The sequence below is a fragment of the Camelus ferus genome, chromosome 33, assembly GCF_009834535.1.
Source record: "Camelus ferus isolate YT-003-E chromosome 33, BCGSAC_Cfer_1.0, whole genome shotgun sequence".
Lineage (NCBI taxonomy): Eukaryota > Metazoa > Chordata > Mammalia > Artiodactyla > Camelidae > Camelus > Camelus ferus.
The window spans coordinates 4488041-4508367 of record NC_045728.1 but is presented as its reverse complement, the minus strand read 5'-3'; the positions used below and the strand labels follow the sequence as shown (position 1 = coordinate 4508367).

At 50.7% G+C, this 20327-nt stretch overlaps 1 long non-coding RNA gene across 5 annotated transcripts; it reads right to left on the bottom strand.

Moving 5' to 3' along the window:
• Positions 1-2260: 2260 nt before the first annotated feature.
• LOC106729241 lies at positions 2261-19673 on the bottom strand. 5 transcript variants are annotated; one of them, XR_004316852.1, is made up of 6 exons: positions 18862-19673; positions 17228-17373; positions 6092-7848; positions 5547-5676; positions 3949-5387; positions 2261-3431 (listed from the first exon to the last, which is right to left on the bottom strand). It is a non-coding gene; the product is annotated as an uncharacterized LOC106729241 (long non-coding RNA). The 5 variants fall into 5 exon arrangements; XR_004316854.1 differs by having other exon boundaries at positions 2261-4519; positions 4820-5387; XR_004316853.1 differs by lacking the exon at positions 2261-3431 and having other exon boundaries at positions 4819-5387; positions 6092-7387; positions 7766-7848.
• Positions 19674-20327: the final 654 nt, after the last annotated feature.

The following is a 20327-nucleotide window of genomic DNA, read 5'->3' as shown; positions in this document are numbered from 1 at the left end:
TGGTCTCTGCTGCTACTTTTAAATATGTAAAGGGCTGTCATGTACAAGAGGAGGTGTTTTATTTCAAAAGCATCCAACTAGACTTAGTTGATAGAAGTTACAGAAAGGTGAGCCTCAGCATGACAGAGGAACCACATCCAAACATTTGCAACTGCTATACAATTAATTGTTTCTAAGTCAAGTAGATACAACTACGGAAGGAAGAGCAATCTGACCAAAGCTAACCCACCAGCGTTGGACTACAAACTCCTGGTGTTTAATCCAGTGCTGGGTTCTCTGTCTCATATGCCTCCCCCAATCCAAGGCCACACATACTGGGCAAATCTATATCTTAAAAATCAAAGGAAAGCCATGTATTAGTGACCATGTGCTGAGAGTCCTCCTCTGGTCCTGCTACCATGTGACTCCTCTTTTTCTCAGGCTCCGTTTTTCAGGGGGAATAATTAAGTTAATATGTCTGTGCTACTCTGAGACCTACAGAAACTAGAATGAATTGAATAAAAACTCTTTTTTATTCTTTTATGACTGAAATACATATTTTATTGTTAATTAAACATACATCAATTTTATTCTCAATCCCTAGCTTCAAAATAAATTAGAAACTTTGATATACACAGCTGATATTAAGTATTAGGCATCTAAAACCCTTTTTTTCAGTTTTAGTGGGTAGAGTTATTACAGTGTGACTGCACATACATATTATATTGCATGTAAATACACATATGCAGTATACTACACATTTTTAAAATTTACATATGTGTACGGATCATTGTTTCTAAGGACAGATTAGAGCTTCAGCTTTTTAAACTTACACAGTTATTAAAGGAATAAAGCCAACTACAACATAAGAATCAACAGAATGTGGTAATCCAATCATAGAGGATGAAGGACTTAACTATGATAAAAAAACGAATGCAAACATTGTAACTTTGATGATACTTGGAGGTGAAGAGTATGTGAAAAGGTGGAGAGAAACATGGGAGCGCTCATTTCCTCATTTCACAGGGATGAGAGCAGAGGTGTCTGCAGATGACAAATCAAGAAATAAAAAATTAAGGTGTATTATTCAAAGATACAATGACAGCTAAGAGAAAACTAAAAACTAAACTGTCACTTAAAGATTGGGAAGCCGATGAGATTGGTTGTAGAGTACGTGAGATACGTGTTTTATGGCTTATATGGTCATTGGCATGGTTTAAGGTAATTAAATCAAGAAATAGCAGTAGAAGTGTATTACATATAATACGGAATTAACTACCAAAAAACTGAAAATATAAGTAGTAGTTACCTCTTGGGACTGTGACCGGCTATGGGATGAGAAGGTGGCCTTTCACAATTTATTTCTTAATAATCTGTTCAGTCGGACTTTTCATTATCACATGAATATATTATTTTTACACTTAAAAACCTCTGCCTTTTAAAAGAGGAGACCATTTGTATTGGAAGGTGCTGGCTCATGACCATTTCCCCTATGAGGTTTGGTGTGTCAGGATGAGAAAGATCTGACCAAGCAAATTCCAAAAATAAAAATTTGGCTTTATTTTTTTCTGATGTGGTGTACAAGGAAGCTACCTTTGGAATGCCTGTAGAATTTGGAATCAAAAGAAATAGTAATCTTAGAAAAAAAGTATATATATATTTTAATTGAAGTGGTTAGTTATAATGTGTCAGTTTCCGGTATGCAGCATCATGTCCCTGTCATGGCCTAGAAGAATCTTTTAATAAACTTCTATGCCTCCATCTTCCCACCCTTCAGTGGGGTCCTAGCCCATCCTATTTCACTCCTTTATTCAGGATCCCAAGGAGATGAGCCTGTAACTCCTAAGCTATAGGAAACCCTGCCAGTGTTTTTCTCAGACGACATGAGTCAGGTGTGGTGGAGAAGAGCAGGGAAGTTCTTAGGAACTTAAGGCATGCAAATGAACATCTCAATCCTTTCAATTACTAGTCTTGATTTCTACGTCAACAGCTCCAAGCCCCCTGTGGCAGAATCAAAGTTCTGCATGAAGATCTTCTGAGGAAGCTTCTGACTTACTGACCACCTTGCAGCCATCCACCCACACGGCTCATGGCACACCTGGGAAAAACATGCCAGTGATGGGTGGAGAGCTTCCTTCACAGGAACCTGCAGCCGGTCGCATCCTGCTTTCTCAAAACCCTGAATTGCAAGCATCTGTCAGCAGACACTGGGTAACAACAGCACCCATCCCACTGCCCTGGGCTCTGAGACGACTCCCCCCCCCCCCGCCCCACTCACAGGCACGGCTCTCCTCTCTCCTAAACAAAGGGCTCTCCAGTTCCTCTCCCCAGAGCTGTGGCATTTCCACGGGGTGCACTGGGTTAGGGATGGGGGCAGACAGGAAATACACAGAAAGTAGGAAACAGAAATGATTTGTGCAAGCCCTCATCTGGGAGGCCTGCGTTCCTGGTGGCCTGCATTTATGATATTAAGGGGAAATGACAATCAGGCGGTCCATGAGTTAGGATGAATCAGATCTCTGTTTCTTGGCAAACCCCGCCTGCAAAGCTGAGTTCAAGGTTCCCACTGACTTGCAGCATCAATTTTCTAGAAATGACTTTAAACTGCGCCCGATGCCCATTCTCCTCCCTCCAGACCAGAAAGAGTAAGACAAGGTGACTACACAGCTGGATCTCCTGTGGCTTATGAAAGGAGCCACCTCCACGCAGTGCCTATGTGCTCCCCCCAAAGCTGGGAACAAGGTAAGAAATGGGTCCCCCCGAGGGACTAGGGAGCAGGGAAAGAGACCCAGCAGGAGCGGTTATTCTCCTGGCTCCGCCAGACACTACCCACATCCCTGGGCTGGATGCTGCCTCTGAAGCCAAACCTGCCCTTCCCAATCACCCTGCAGCCAAAAGTAGCTCAAGGAGGCAGCCAGAAAATTCTCCAGTCCAGGCAAAAGGAAGAGACAAGACCATGGGGTTGAAAGAGGGAGGGCGAATCGCTTCATTCATGTGTTGATTCCTTTCCAAGTTCAAAAAGCTTGGACTGTTCATTCATTTATCGTTTTCACTCATTTGGGAGGCAAGTTGTATCTTCTCCAGCTGATAAACAATGACATCACAGCTCAGACCCGATTCAGACCGTAGTCAGTTTGCACAGATAGGACTGAACTCCGTTCCTTGACCTTCCTGTTTTAGGGTCCTTTTTCTCCAGGTCACATTACCAACAGATGTCATCATCCAACCAGCAAACAAATACTTGGCAACAGAAATTTTAGCCACTTGACCAGAAGCTAGGGTTTGAGGGGATGTTTGCTAGAGAGAGAGAGAGAGGGAGAGAGAGGAGGCTTGTCTTCCCCACACAGAGCTGGGGAACTGGGTCTCACATCGAGCCCCAGCTCTATGGCGATTTTCATTTTTACAGTCAGTGATGCCCAGGTTCCATTCAGATCTTCTGCTTCGCTGAAACCCTGCCACCAAAAAAAAAAAAAAAAAAAAAAAAAAAAAAAAAAAGGAGGTGTTCTTTAAACTATGTGTTTTCCTGCAGACCTGAAATAGAGTTCCAAGGGGTGTATTTTTATAGTATTATTATGTTTTATTTGTTTTTGTTACTTATCCCCACTGGCTGTTGAGTCAGCTACACATCCTAGAACAGGTGGGCTCAAATCGCTCCCGTTTTAATGTTAATTTCTACGTGAACAGAATAAACATGGATGCCTTGATATCTCGTTTTCCTGCGCTGATGGAAATGAAAGTCCCACCTTTCTCACACCGGACAGCTCGCTGTTTTGATGATCCTGCGCTATTAACATGGCAGTAGTCACAGCAGGTCGCCGTGGAAAGACCCATTAGCTCATCCAACCCCATCTCTCTGCCAGGACAGGATACAGGCCCTAAAAATGCTTCCTGGTCTAATGGCTGCTTAAGGGTTTATTTATCCGAGGTTACAGCAAACACGGCTTCAAAAAACAGGAAATAGAGTCTCACCTCAGTTAATTATGATTCTGGTTATAACAATGCAGCGGGCAAAGCTCACACTCCCACACGAGGCCGTTGGGACCTCATCCCCGATCAGGGAGCCGAAGCCACAGATCTGACCACCCTCATCAGACCTTGGGAGTGCTGCAGATTTTCGCCTCCCATGAGATGGTAGCCCGATCAGAAATAAAGAAAATTATGTCAGCTTGTGAAGTTCTGAAATTGGTCCTCATTCACTGAGCTCCATAAGGGGTAAATCAGTTGTCCCGTTTGCCTCTGATTGTGGCCAACACATGAATGCTCAACAAAATTTTAATTAATGAAGACTGAGTGAAAGGAGTGACAGTTTCTCAGAAGGAAGCAGTGCAGGAGGGCTCCGGGTTCGTGAGTGTAGGGGAGCCTGGGTGAGTAATGTCTCAGCTCCAACTCAGGAAGCATCTTCCCTGCTGATAACCGTACGGGTGACGGTAACAGCTGGCACTCGGCACATACTCATTCCTTACCAGCATCATCTCCGAGCTGAACATTGGACATGTGTTACCTCACTTAATAATCTTTCAGGGAGGCTGTTTTATTATTCCTGTTTTGTTGAAAGAAAAACAAATGAGGATGAATAATTTGTCTAAGGTCACATTACAAATAAATATGAATTCAAATTCAAGTTAGTCAGATTCTTCAGCCCATATTATGGACCACAATACTCTCCTGCCTTTCCGCTGTTGGTCTATTTTTGGAGAAGCAGTGGTTTCAGAGAAGAGAGGTGAGGGTCAAGGTCATCACTGTTATTCATCAGGTAGTTCTAACTCTGCCCTCACTTCTGAGGGGTACTAGTCCTCTAGCCAATATAAAGTTTATCAAAAGTCTAACCAGATGTACGCACCTATAAATACAGAGTACGAAGAACAGTAAAATGTGATTCCAAAGCCCTGGATTCTAGCCCAGATCTCCCAGTGAGTCCTAGGAAGCCTGGGGCAGGAGGTGTCTTACGCTCTCCAGGCCTCAGTTTCTGCAAAGGAAACAAGAGTGGTGCGCTGGGGGGTCCCTCCAGAGCCCTCCCAGCATTAAAACCTCAGTGTTTTTAGGGCCCTTGGCCAAGCTGTAGTGGGGACTCTGAGCTGGGGAAGGATGCTTGTTCTGAGTCATCACTGTTGCAGAAGCAACAGAAGGAAGTGTCTCCTTCCCGGACAGCCAAGGCGAACGGTGTAAGCAAGAAGATGCCCAAAGAACAGAAGGTGTGCGGAGGGGCTGAGTGAGAGCCAGCCGGCCTGCTGCGGGGAGGTCAGAACTGCGGAGGCCCTTAGCTGAAGAAAGAGTCCTTGGAGCCCAGCTGATGACGCAAGTGATGGTGACTCTCCACGCGTGGTCCTCATGCTCTTGTGAGAAACCTGCTACCAAGTGGGCTTAGCGGGATCAGCTCATCCAGACCACAATGGTGTGCTTGGTATTTTCTATGAACATAAAAGATAAAGTCAGATCTGTTCTTAAAGCTTGTCATTTATCAGGGGCTCAAGGAAGAAGAGGGCCTAAGTTTGTAGTGGAGGCCAGCACAGGGTGAGATGAGGGAAGAGCTGGGTACCAAATCCGATCTTCTCCGAGAAGCCCCTCACCTCCAAAGTGTGTATGGCTGCTCTTCCTGTTTGAACGTCCCATCATCCAGGGCATTTTTTGCAGTTCGGAGCCTTCTCCTTTGCTTCCTTGGGTCCTGAAACACTGTGTCTGAATCCTCCTGCTCCGTCCCTGTGGTTTGGCAGGATACACTGTTTTATACCAAAGCATCACGGTCTTTGACGATCTGATCTGTGGTCCAGGTTCCCCAACTACATGCAAAGCTCCGAGGGCAGAATCAGAGCTTTGTTCAGCAGTCCCTAACCTAAAGTTAAGCATGTTTAATTCATTCACCAAATACAGATCACAGTCCTTCCCCAATCTGGGTGCACGGTAGACTCTCACTTCCCTGCACCCTTGACATTGGGAGTGGCCTTTTGGACTTGCTTCCACGAATGAAATTCGAAGCCCTTCTGGCAGAAACTTGGAGAACCCGGGAAGAGTTTCAACCATTCTGTTTTTCTCTCGGGCACATGTCAAGTGACAGCTGCCACGCAGCCTGGGGCCCAGAGTGACTTGGATGCCATTGAACAAAGCACTTACTGACCTGCAAGGAGGAGGGCTTGAAGCACTGAGGTTCGGCACCTGTCACCACCGTGTAACCTAGCATAGCCGGACTGGTACAGACGTGCTCGACAAATAGTCTCTGAGTTCTGCACCAATGGTTCAATCGCAGCAGGTATGGAGGAGGTGACCAGAGAAGGCTGGCCATGTCCTGGGGAAAAGCTGCCTCCACGGGAAAACACTTGGCCAGCTCGCTCTAATAAGCTGTTTTCTCCTTTCTAGAAAAGCGCCACTCAGAGCCACTGACGTCTCATGTCTTTCTGTTGTGTCTTCCACTTGAGGCCACTTTACCTTAGGAGGGAAGGTCTCTGTCCCTCCCAGCAGAATTTAAAAGTCAGAATAAGAAATGTCAGAAGGTGTCCTAGAAAATGGCAGAGAACTTTGGGGAGAGTTAGAAATCGCGAGATGGTCAGAGACTGTGCACAGAGGTTGGAATGGGCAGGTTCCACGGAGAGAAGGCTGCCCGGGGACCTCAGTGGGAAACCAGATCTGAGATCCACAGGGAAGCCTTTCGGAGTGTGGCCTCTGGTGGCAGCCAAACTGACCCTGAATTCCTGCATTGCATTCGCCCACTGGGCGACTCTGGGCGAGTTTTCGTCCACCTCTCTCCCCACTCAGGTCTCCTCATTTGGAAAACGGGGGTCAGACTAGAATTCAGTTCTGAGGGGTATGAAGACATGGAAGATAAAGTTCTTCAGTAATAAGGAAAAATTTTTATATTATGTGCTTTTTAAAAGTCTTTTAAAAAGATCAGTGAGATCACTTTCTAGTGCCCTTAGCACAGTAACTACAACACGCTAAGTGTTCAGGGGGAAAAAAGATAGCTCTAAGGAAATGAAAGGATATGGAAACATTCACCAAGGGTCCTGGAACATGAACGGGAGCTCTGCCCGGGTCCAGCTTCCAGGAAACTAGAACACTCCTGCCCAGAGCCCAGTGACGTGGCCGCTGGCCCTCATACCAACAATGGTGATGCTTTTTCCAGATATAGCAGAACTTACTGAAATCTCTGCCAGTGAAAAGTGCTCTCTGGAAAGTGCTCGATAAAGTCTTGAGACACCAGAGAAACCGTGATGTACGTGGGGTCAGATGAAGGGAGAACCTCATTTCCCGCCCCCCGGGCTGAGTTTTAGGACTTTCCAGAAAGTGAGAGGCCATTGGCCTTTGTTCTGCTCACCTGACTTTGAGACTCTGGCCAGAGGCCTCAGGACAAGTGAGAACATGGCAGGTCATTTGTTCATCTTCATCTGGGGAGGCCACACTTGTCCTCTTGTTCCAGCTGGAAGTGGCCCCAGAAAAAGTAGAAAAGAGAAGTTTGCTTTTAGTTTCCCCATCTCCCTCTTCTGTGCTCTGTCCCTCACAGGGGGCCTCCCCTGGGCCCAGGCATCCGAAGCTTTTACACCCTCCCCTGTAGAGTTGGAAAAGACAAAAATTTGGAATTGAATGTCCGAAGCGCAGTGCTCCGCATCATCCCTTCTACTCTTTGTCCCAAAGCCTCAGTTTCCTGGAAATCGTAATAACCCCCTCAAGGCATAACAATTAATCGATTACATTATAGTAGGAACAGATTTTAGTGTGAACAGCAGAGACCCAAAATGATTCATTTCTGCTCCTGAAGGTGAAGTCAAACCTTGTCAACTGGATACAATTCCCTAACCTGTTCACGCCCTGTATCCTCCATCAGTCCTTTCACTCGAGAAACGTTTATTCCACGCCTCCTGAATGAAACAGCGCTGGATGCTGAGGACAAAAAGATAATTAAGACAGAGTCCCCAGCCTCATCGAGCTTGCAGCCTAAGAAAGGAGCCAGATACGGAAATAGATTGTAAAGCAAGGAAGTAAACTCAGTGCCTGAAATACAGCCAGCGTATCACAGAGGAGGCAGAGCAACCCACCCCGGAGAGTTCAGGGAAGGCTTCCTGGGGGAGGAAGCACCTGCCTGAGTGTGGATGATAGCTTAATGCAAAATAGAGAAAAGAGGCAGAAAGGAAAGGAAAGCAGGGGTGGGATGAGAGGAGGAAAGGTTAATTCAGGCAAAGGGAGGCAAGAAAGCAAAGCCAGCAAAGAAAAAAGCATTTCCGTGTTGCTGTCAAGTAGGAGGTGGGGGATCATGAAAAGAAGAGATTTGCCTTGTACCCAGTAAACCTTCATTTTAGAAAGGAAACTCTAAAATGCACCCCTCCTTCCTGGAGCCACCTCTGCATCGCATCCTCCATCGGCTCCCAGGTACATGTACTTCATGGTGAAAACAGAAGAAAAAATAAAATGTGATCCTCTAAATGTTCCAAGCTTCCTCCACCTCTCTCTCCCCTCCCCTCTGTCTCCCGTTTTTGTTCCTTTTGTGAGACCCAAACCCCAATGGTAGGAAGCATTAGTTTAAAAATAGCCCCTCAAAGACCCAGTTTTTTTCTGAGTTTCATAAAACATCTGCTGAACAGTTTCCTATAACTGTTTTTGGCCATTAAATCAAAGCCGGGAGAAACAATGTTCTGTTTCTGCCTTTAAAGAAAAGAACCGCCGTCAGGCCTTCCTCTCAGACCCCGACGACAATGGGGCCAGAAATAGCCGTGGGAGGCTTTGAAACACCTTAAGGCCCGCGTCCAAGCAGAGACTTACTGGGGTCTTGTTTTTCTTTCTTTTTAAAGTGGCTGTTCGGCTCCCAGGAGCAGAAAAGAAACTCAGATAAGAAAAGCCTCATGGGAGAGTTAGAGCGCCCATGCAAATCGCCACCTGCGGCGGCGGGCCGGCGAGGTGTGTGCAGAGGCCCGCAAGGGTCTGGCCCGGGCTGGCAGGCGCAGGCCTGCGGGGAGCAGAGGCGGGGCGGCCGGCGTCTGACGCGGGGTGGGCTCGCCTCTGTGTTCTGTCTGAGGACCTGGGGGGCTCCCACTCGGGGGAGCGCAGACGTGGAAGTTGCCTGGTCCAGACACAAGGTCTAAAGACCCAGTGGGTGCTGTCAGGACTGGCGCAGGGTCCCGGGCAAGACCTCTCACCTCCCTGACCCCGGGCCCCTGGGAGGGGCAGCCACCCTCTCGTGAACAAGCGCCGGTGCAAAAGCCGCTGGGCCTGGCAGCCACGGCCGACGGAGGGGAAGAGGAGGCCTGGGGCGGGGCCGCCGGGGAGGCCGCCAGTGTGGGCGCTGCTGGCGGGCTGCTGGGGCACCTCTGGGTCTGGCCGTGGGCCCGGCGCGAGGGGCTCGTCTTCCCGGTCTGTCAGGGTCAGGGGTCAGGACACCCTGCCTTGGCCAGGCAGGGGCCCCACGTTCTCCCCACCGGCTTCTAAATAGCCCCCTATGTGCTCCCTCCTCACCTGCGCCCCTCCTGTAGGAAAGAGTGGCGCATCCTTGTGGGACGCAGATGTGAGCGAGACACCTGCTGTGGCGGGAAGGAAGGGGGACCGTTGGGCCCCCTCAGCTGTGCCCACGGTGGGCTCGCACGCGGGCCGAGGGCAGCTGCTCGTGCTGGGCCACGGGACCTGCAGGGTGGATCCTACAGTTGGAGGTGGCTCAGGTGGCCACGTGTCCCCGCAACACTCCCAGACTCCCAAGGCCATGCACCCTGTGTCCAAAGGGACTTTTAGCCCTTTGTCCCCTGGGAAGCCATGGGCTTGGCAGGGCTGAGAGGGCAGCAGGCAGTAGTGGCAGTCCAGGGCGTCGGGGCCTCCAGAAGGAGGTTTCTTGAGAAAGAAACTTGAAGGATGGAGAAGGACTGGTCTCTTCTGGAAGCGTTTACTGTCACCGGGGAACCAGAGCACCAGCCGCAGATGGCCTCCACACAGGGGGTGCTGCTGCCTGTGCAGTGCGGCCGGGAGAAAGCACACAGATCCCCACACACACACACAAATATACACACACACACAACACACACAACACACGCAGACACACACCACACGCACACATGCACACACCACACATAACATACACAAAATACACATACATACACACATACAACATGCACACACAAAACACACACACCCCACACACAGACACACACCACACACGACATACACAACACACACAACACACATACATACACACAACATTCACACACTTACACATATACACACAAATATACACACCACATACATACACACCACACACACACCCAACATTCACAGTTACACATATACACACAAATATACACACCACACACATACACACACACATATACACACATACACCACAAACATACAACACACAACATACACAATACACACAACACACACACAACACACATACACATACCACACACACAACATACACACACTTACACACATACACACACATACAAACAACACACACACATATACATACACACACATACCACAAACATACACACAACACACATATATGCACAACACACATATACACACAACACACACACAACATTCACACACTTACACATATACACACACATACACACAACACACACATACACACAACACACACAACATACATAAACACACACCACACTCATACACACAACACACACATACACACACATACTTGCAAATACACACAAACACGCAACACACACGTCAGACAGACCTAACTTCAAGGTTGGCTCCTCCATCTAGTTCTGTGTCTGCAGGCCAAACACTCAACTTCTCTGAGCCTCACATCAAATAAGGTAACACATAAAATGTGTTTTACGTTCATTCAACCAAAATCTAGCAAGCATCCAGTCTCCGCAGGCCGCTGCCGCGGACCGCAAACACCGCGCAGAATGCAGCCAGCACCAGGCCATGGGCTCAGGGCTGGGGGAGGCAGACAGGCAACCAGGGAGCAGATTCTGAGGCGTGAGAGCCGAGACGGCGGCTCTGAAGGAGAGGCCTGACCGCCAGCAGTGAGGGGGTGGGGACCCTCATCTATCTGGGACGGTCCCTGAGGACCTGCTGTTCAGGCCACCACCTGCAGGTGTGAGGGGCCAGCCTTCAAAAGCAGCAAAGCTCCGTCCGCGGCAGAGCACCTGGGCTGCTCACCAGGCCGTCAGGCCTTGAACACGAGGACCCCACCCCTCCCCTCCTGGGGGAGGGCGCCCCCGGTGTGGGAGGGGCGCGGGGGCGGGGCGCTGCGTCTCCCGTGCGATGGTCCGAGCAGCGGCACCGCGGAGGTGACATTTGGGCCAAGCCCGCAGGGGGGTGAGCGAAGGGAGCGCCGTGTCCGTCCCCTCTGGCTTCTCCTGCGAGGCCAACAGCAGAGGCAGAGCACGGAGGCGGCGAGGACGCAGCGGTGAGCCGAGCCGTGGCCTAGCCCGGGCGGCAGTGCAGGGGACACCAAGCGGCAGGACACTGGACTGAGCTTCAGAGCAGAGCCAGCAGGACTCGCTGGTGAGCCAGGTATGGGTTGGGAGAAGCAGATGTGAAGCACGACCCCGAGGGTATTGGCCTCGGCCCTGGAGGCGGGGAGAAACCGTCGGGGAGACTGAGAGCCCGGTTGCGGTTGCGGCCACAGGAACTCCGAGATGTCGACTTGGGGAGTTTCCCGTGTGTCTGGAGTCAGAGGGACTTTGGGCTGGAGCTCTGGACGTGAGGTGGCCAGCCCTAGGTGCTTCTAAAGCCACGAGACCGGCTGGGTTCGCCAAGGAGGAGGAGAGAGTTAAAAGGAGAGCCGGCACCCTCCCAAGTCAGGAGGCGGGGGAGACGTGGACGCTCCGAAGGGGCTGCGTGGAGACCAGGGAGGCGGGGGAGCACCCCGAGCGCGATGCCTGGGGAGGGAGGAGGGATGATGTCCGCGGAGCTGGGGTGGAAAACAAAAATGAGGACTGAGAGCTAACGGTCTTTGTTCAGAGTCACCTGGAGGGATGTGCAAATCCTCATCCCCCAGACGGTTCCCTGTTCTTGGTGGTACAGTCCCCGCCCCCGCCTGACACTCCTGCCTAGAAGGCCCCCCAGACACAGAACAACTGAGGTGAGGCGTCCTCTCGAGGGCACCGCTGATGGAAGATCTGTTCCCAAAGCTGCAACCAGGCTTCGGCCGCAGACTCAGGAATTCGTGAACGTAAAGGGACAGGTGTGGAACGCGGAACCTCAGCCCGAGGGAAGGGGCGGACGGTGGCGAGTCTGGATGGAAAGGGCGTGGCGAGCAGAGTCTAAAGACAGCCCTCCACGCTGGCTCTTCCAGAACAATTTTGAAATTTCCATCCAACGCCTAAGCACCTCTCAGCTAAGGGCGGGGGGCACCGTCGGAAACTCCGCGTTAGCACCGGGAGGGCCGCAGCTGAGGTCGGGGAGGAGCCGAGGGAGCCAGCAGGGCAGCAGCATCTGCCTTCCTGCCCTGCTCCGCGCTGTTTACCGATAGGAAGGAGGCGGGCTGGGCCACGGAGAAGAAAGCCAAAGCCCCGGTCTGCGCGCCGCTGAAAAGTGATTCTACAAGACAAGCAGAAGGAGTCCAGACCGAGATCTGAGAAGATCCAGATGCTGGCGCAGGGGCCCGTCCCTGGGGTGTGACAGCTCCCGGGGAGAGGGGCCTGGCTGCACACCCCCCACCCCCAGCTCAGACCCAGGGAAGAGGAGGGGATGTGTCTAACCTGATCTCCCCAATCCCGGCTGCTTCTTCCCTGCCCCCCCCAGAGGCATGGTCCAGACTCTGTACAATGTGCAGAATCAGACAGGAGGGCTTCGGTGCAGGACTAGTAATTGACATGAGGAATGCGCCTCCGGCCCCAGACCAGGTGCTTTCAATATCTTAACAGATTCCATCCTCACACACGTTCTATGAAGTAATTTCTATTCTGTCTTCATTTGACAAATGAGAAAACGAGGCTCAGAAAGATGAAGTAACTTTTCCAAGGTTGCCCAGCTAAGAAACGGCCACTCTGCAGTTCGCATCCAGCCCCTGATATTTCCAGATACCCCCAGGCTTGCTAACAGGCCACGGAGCCCAGCTTCCCTGATAATCAGGGGAGAAAGATCACTTAAACTTTACACACAATTTTCCTACTCAAAATATTTTGCACCAAGTAAGAAAGGGGTTTAACAAGCTAGGTAGCACCTACCAAAAAGCACAGTCCAGATGTTTCTGGGTCCGCTCAACTCTGCATCCTCCCTTCTCCCGAAAAAGAAAAGTAAATTGCCTAGTTCCATCTCCCATGAGTTCGACAAACAAAGACAAGAGGACAAAAGCTGGAAGAGAGAGAGTGACAGGCACAGAACTGCGGCAAATCAGCTTGACCCGTATCAGAAAGGTGATAATTGAAACAAGATCTTTCCACGTGCCTGGAAAAGATGCACTGCCCTAGGAGAGAGGGTCTGTTTCCTCTCTTGTGACCATTTGTCATCCCACAGGACAGATGGGACAGAAACACCAGGAGGTGAGGAAAGAGCAGAGAAGAGAAGGGAAAGGAGCGCTGGTGAATGAGGAGAGAGAGAGATAAAGGACTGGGCACGCTTACTTCTATGGTCTCTTCTGACCTTCCAAGTCCATGAGACCTAGTGATCTGGGGGGATGACCCAGAACCTCGGCTTTCATTGGGAAAAGCCAAGTGAAAGAGAAAAGGAAAGTGTCAAGGTTTTCAAACCTCTTGATAATCAGGAACCAAAGACTGACAAAGACCAGCAGAGAGAGAACTTGGAAAGCAGAAAATTGGGACGGGAATACATGACAGTGGGTCAAAGAGGAGCTAAGAAAGAAAAGTCACTGAAAGACAGAACAATTGGTGGGCTGGAGGTGGGAAAGCAAGATGAATCTGATCACCTTACTCTTATCCCTCCTTGATCTTCAGGTCAAAAGCAGGGGCCACACGGTTCCCTACCCTGAGCCCTGTCGTTCCTTCCTGGCCCTAAGATCCACCTGAAATCCATAGCTTGGTGGCCTCTTTGGGGGGGTCTGTGTCCCCCGATAGATTGTGAACTTGGTGAGGATAGGACGGGTGGTGGGCGCTCAGTTAGCACTAGTTGGATGGATGCACAGATGGATGGATGGATAGACAGATAAACGAATGCACGGTGGAGCTTTTTTGCCCGACGTGACGGTCCTCGGCAGTTACGTCTCAGATACCAACCCCATGCCCTGGGCGCCGAGTTGCCTTTCCCAGGGCTGTGATCCTGCTGGGGTGACTGCTTCTTTCTCCTTCATGATCTCTGGCTCTGCCTCTCCCCATGCTGACTGTGGGGACCCTCCCGCAGAGCAGGAGACAGAAAGGAAGCTGGCCCGGAGATGCAACTGGAGGATTGGCAGAGGTGTTGTCTTTTGTGTTCGTTCATCTGCCAGCCTCCCATCTGTGCCAGGGCTGGGGGAGGTGGGGGGAGTGAGGAGCTTTGTCATGGATTTAGAGGAGTGGAGAATTGGAGCCAGAGACTGACTTTCTGTTGCAAGGAATGAGAGAAAATGCAGGAAGGCAAGGATGTCTTCCCCAAGCTGACTTTTGGACAACACAAAGCAAAAGGCAAGCAACCAGCAGAGTGTTTGGAAGGCAGAATCCCTGGGTCCTGCACCAACCAGCCCCTCATTCCCAAGTCAAATCCAAAGCCCATCTCCTGTAGTTTTTCAAGCAGTAACTTCTGTTCTGAGCCAGATGCTAGGTGTTCTCAGTGCCAGGAACAGAGCAGAGAATAGATCAGCTAGGATCCTGTCCAAATGGTGCGAACGGCCACTGGGGAAAGTGGGTAAACAGGACTAACCACATGATCGCACGCATGCTGAGTGCTGTGGAAAAAAAGTGTAGGACGCTCTGAGAGTGGATGAGGGAGATCGGACCCCCAGGAAGTGACTTCTAGCGCTCCCCGGGAAGGGGAGGATGAGTCGAGGTGACCCAGGCAAAGACAGAGGGCGGGGAGGCAGGGTGGGAAGGCCCCGGAGGGAGGCAGCCTGGCCAGCTGGAGAGAAGCTGGGATGGTTCCAGCAACGTGAGTAAGAATGTGCCCTGGGAGGCTCCACTGAGGATGGGAAATAGAAAGTCTGGGGACTTGGAGACACTCCTGCTTGTAGCGTCAAGGCCCTGGATGTTGAAATTAGTCCAAATCAATAGACCTGCAGATATGTTAAGTCGAGGCCTGAAGCCCTCCCTGAGACTGGGACTCAGGGACAATGTGGGTCACCCCTAGTGGACAGACACTGTGCCTTAGAGGAGAGGCAGGCCTGGACAGGGAGTTGAGCTCCACAGAGCCAGGGCCTAGGGCCTCCCAGCCAGCGGCCAGGGAGCAGCCTGTGTGGCACCAGGGCCTGGGCCAGGCATCAGGATAATCTGTATATAAACAGCACTAAGCTGTGCGTTGCAGGCTGGAGAGACTGCAAGGACTCGGAAGGGTCCTTAGGCTCAAATAACTAGTAGATCTCGGAGAAGGAAGTGGAGAAGGTTGGACTTGACAACTAAAGGCCGGGCAAGGCTGGGAAAGTCCAAAAGAGTGGGGAGCATTTCCAGGGGAGGGGGGCCTGAAGGAGGTCTGCACCCCAACAGGGGAGGGAGGCCTGACCAGGAGGGATGGGTTAGACCTGGCAGGATACCCAGCCAGGAGGCCTTTTGGCTTCTGGTCAGAGGATTTCCATGAGGGTCCACGGGAGCACGGAGGATTTTGAAAGGTGGGCATTAGACTAACGCAGGTGGAGATGGGTAGGAGAGAGAAGCCACTTAGATGCCATCTAGGCCCTAGCAGGACGGGACCAAGGGGGCTGCAGCAGGTGCGATCTGGCGCAGGTGTGCATCGTGCTCCGACCTGTACTCCTAGATGTGGAGTCTCAGTGACCATGACCAAAGGAAGAGGGGGATGGGGGACAGGTGGGGGAGGGGCACTTTAACTGGCGACATTTTAAATTTTATCAAAGACAGTTTCAACCTAAAAGTCAATGGTTGCCAAACTTTTTTTTTAAACAGCCCACAAAATCTTAGGAGGGGAACCTAATACATAAACTAGAGGAAAGGGAGATGCACTGATAGAAACTGGGGAGGGGGGCCGTGAGCCCTAGCCCCCCAGAACCCCACCTCCTACCCCTCAGATCCTGAGGACACCCCAGAGGAACGTGGGTACCCACTACAGTAAGCTGCTGAAGATACTGACCAAACTCGGGTGAGAGATTGGGAGTCAGAGACGATGACCTGGGTCCCCAGCACGGAACTGTAACTAAGACATTCAGGACGTCGCTGAGGAAGCTGGAGCCGGGTGCTGAGTGATGGGATGCCCTCACTTAGAGCCAAGAGAGCAGAGGGAACCCGAGCCAAGCTTCCAGCCTGTGTCTCCGTTACAAAGGTAGCCTCAGGTCGGTGCAGTGGACACGTCTTCCCTCCAGGACTCCTCTTTCTCCACTCTTCTCTCAGATTGAAGGCTCTGACTCCATCCCTCCATCTCCTTGCGAGGTCTCCTGTAAAACTCACACCTCCTACCCTTTCTCCTCTTTCTCGCCTCCCCCACCACCCTGGCTCCACTGGTACCCCTCCCTCTCCCGTCCCCACTACCCCCACCCTTTACTGGGGTCTTTTTGGTCATGGTTTATTTTTAGCCCCTCTGCCATCCTGAGGATGTGAATATTCCTGAGTCATGGTTTTGCAAGGAAATAGGGACAGACAGCTCCCTCCCCATCTCTGAAGATCGCTTATCAACCTCTAGCCAGACCCACAGAGGCGAGAGCTTAATCTGCCAGTTCCTCTTCTGGCTGGAGCCCCCACTCAGCCTCTTAGTCAGAGAAGCAGCTGCTTCTGCTAGTCCCAGGGAAGCAACTTGAGCTAAACTCATTAGACCCACGTCGCATCCTCTGCAGAGCCAATTTCAGGAAAAGGGACGGTGCGGGAGCCTCTGCTGCCTGTGGGACTGAAAGCGGAGAAGAAGCCTGTTTGGAGAAGGAACAAGGTGAAATTGATTCTAACCAGGCCTGAATTAGACTCCAGAGACGTGGGTTTTAGGGCCCTGAGTAGCCTGTCAATTCTACTCAACAAGTGTCTGCAGAGTCCCTCCTCTGTGAGAAGTACGTTCGAGGCTCTAGGCTTACCTGGGTAACGAGACAGTTACACATGCTAGGTGCTAAGAAGGGCCTGTCTATGACTGATCAATTTCCATAGGCAATGCAATATACAAGACCCTCCCCCTACAGCCAACAAGTCAGGATTTAAAATCTTCATCATGTCACCCCAATCCCAGCCATCTCCACTTCCCCACTCTGCCTCCCTGGACCTCTTCCAGCCCCAAGCATTACCTGTCCTCATGCAGAAAAACCACAATCAGGTCATAAACGTATCCACTTGCCAGGGTCTCAGGCAGTGTGACAGTTCAGGCAGCAGGAGCTCACAGCAATTAGGGACTTCACCCTCTGGACAGTGACCAAGCAGATGCCATGTGTGACTGGCAATGGAGGCAACTGGTTAAACATCTTTTTTTTTTTTTTTTTTTTTTGGTGGGGAGAGGGAATTCAGTTTGTTTATTTGTTTTTAATGGTGGTACTGGGCATTGCCCCCAGGACCTCGTGCATGCACCACTGAGATGTTACCCTCCACCCCGGTTACACATCTAAACACAGAACATCCCCAGCTGGCCAAACTCCCCAAGTCGGGGAGAAAGAAATTGTGTTTCTGTGACACTGTTCCACCAAATTCTGCAACCCAAACATCTATGATGGCGCCATACGGGGTCACATGTGAACGGATTATTAATTATAACATTATTGGATTGAGCCTCAGAGACCCAACTTCTCCCCAGCCATTTACTCCCCCCACCTCCTTTTCTCAGCCCCACTCCTTCCCTTTCAACCCAACACACATATACCTTTGGCTGCAGCTTGAGAACCTCTGCTTGCCTTTTAGATGCTTTGGGATTTCCCAACAGAAAATGTAAAGTGGTGTGTAAATCACATGGCCGGGTGAGAGGTGGGAAAGAGAAACAAGCCCTGAATCCACTCCATGGCTAGTTTCTTCCAGATGGACACGGGCCTTCCCAGGGGTGTTGCTCTAAGAGGGGCTGATCTGCTGACCCTGGTGCAAGTCCTAGGGCCCAGCGGATCCCTGTAGGATATTAGTCACTCTATAAAACCTCCAGGCCAGTTTCCCAGGCTGTGGGGCCCTATAGGCAATTTCCCACCGGGTCTCAGAGCCTGAGAACCTATGTATCGCACGGCTTGGCGGTGGGTCCGAATTGCATCAGATGTGATTTGTTTCTTAAAACATGACTTAGCAAATGTCCCCAGACAAATTGTCAACTTTCTCAACTTCTCTCACAGAGGGAGCTGGGGGACCCACCCGGTCACCCTTCTCCAGGCCACAAAGCACAAGGGAGCCTGGAGGAGTCCGGAGTCCTCACCATGGGCTTGTTTCCAAGACGGCTCACCCCGGGGAGCCCCAGAGGTGGCCTTGGGGCAGAGAAGGTGGCAGCAAAGAGCTGGGCAGAAAATCTGCTCCCAGGTGCCTCTGAGAGGACCCCAAGGGCAGGGAGCAGTCCTCAAAGATGACCCAGCATGAATCCCTCCCAGAGCCTCCCTTTCTTGGGTTTCTTGGGTCTTGGCTCAAACTCCTCCCTTTCCTCCCCAGCAACCAGTTTCATCTTTGGAGTCCTTTCCACATTCTAACATGACTCTGCAGCTGATAATCAGACAGAGAGAAGGTGCCAGGGACATTTCATCAATAATCAGCCAGGGAACACAGTGATTTGTTCTTCATTCATCTCTCAGCCCTCTGGGTTGCTTATTCTACAGAAAGGAATTCTGATGGAGAAGAGGGAGAGAGGTCAGAAAGAAGAGAGGAAGGAGCAGAGCATGCAGACCTCCAGCAGATGAGGAGGGGAATGCTCTGCAGCTAGGGGTCCGGTGAACGCGTCGTGACCTGACCCACTCCGACGTACCTCAGATGCAGCCCTCATGTCTTACACAGCATTCCTGTCTTGCAGTGAACACGGTCAGACGTGCTGCGGGGACGACTCCCCAGGCTCCTTCCTTTCTTCTGCCCCGGTCACCAGCAGCCTGGGTCCTTGTGTCTGTGTCTTCAGCTAACCCCAAAATAACATGAACAGCTTGAGATGAAGTTAAAAGCACTGCTCCTAAAAAAGCAATACTGGTATTTTTCCAGTATCTTCCCTCCTGATAATGAAATGTATGAATGTATCACTTTGCTCTGAGGCTGCAGGGTCACCAGATAACACACAGGCGTGGATGGAGTCCAGAACCTGGGGCCTGACTCTGTTGCACCTGCAGAGCCAGCGTGTCTTCAAATCCCTGGGAGGGTCTCGCTTCCTGCCATCACCCGAGAAGCCCAGGTGTGACTCAGAACGGAGGGTGAGGGCAGGAAGAGAAATCTAGACATCTGGAAGGGGACAAAAACAGACCCGACTTGCCAAGTTTTGCACCCACTTTCTGAGAGCTAATGAGGTCTGCACCTCTGGGCTCGGGGCTGACTTACACTGGCCTCGGTGGCTTCCTGTTTTTGAAGAGAAGAGGTGGGTAGAAGTTGAGAGAAATGTTCTGGGCACCAGAACAGTCCCTGCCTGACTTCAGCATAACCAGGGCTGGTGCGGTGAGACAGAATTACCCCCGACAAGGCATTTTTAAAACCAGACGTTTTTAGATCCAGAAGGGATAAACTGGGAGTTTGGGATTTGCAGATGCACACTACTATATATAAAATAGATAAACCACACGGTTACACTGTATAGCACAGGGAGCTCTATATTCAATATCTTGTAGTACCCTAGAATGAAAAAGAATATGAGAACAATAAATAAATAAGTGAATAATAATAAAAAAATAAAAACCAGGCAGACGGTGTGCTTCCGGAGGGGAGGATGCCAAGGCAAGGCCAGGCTCTGGGGCCTCAGGGAGGTCACAGCTGACCTGCTTCTGTCCCATCTTCTCAGCACAAGGAAGCCGAGCTAAAAGAGGGTGACAGAGTCAGAGACACCCACATGCTGCTGGGAGCTGGCTTTCTCACTGCAAGTTCTGCAGTTGATCACAGGAGAGGACAGAAGGGCGGGGGGGAGGGGGGCTCCTGAGCAGAAGCCAGGGGACTGAAGTGCACCACTGGGTCGGCAGAACCTCAGTCCTATTGGGTGTCATTTGTTTAGATCCCATATATAAGTGATACCATATGATATTTGTCTTGATCATACATACTTTGTATGATCATCTCTAGGCCCATCCATGTTGCTGCAAATGGCATTATTTCATTCTTTTTTATGGCTGAGTAGTAGTCCATTGTATAAATATACTGTAACTTCTTTATCCAGTCATCTGTTGATGGACATTTAGGTTGCTTCCATGTCTTCGCTACTGTAAATAGTGCTGCTGGGAACACTAGGGTGTGTGTATCTTTTCA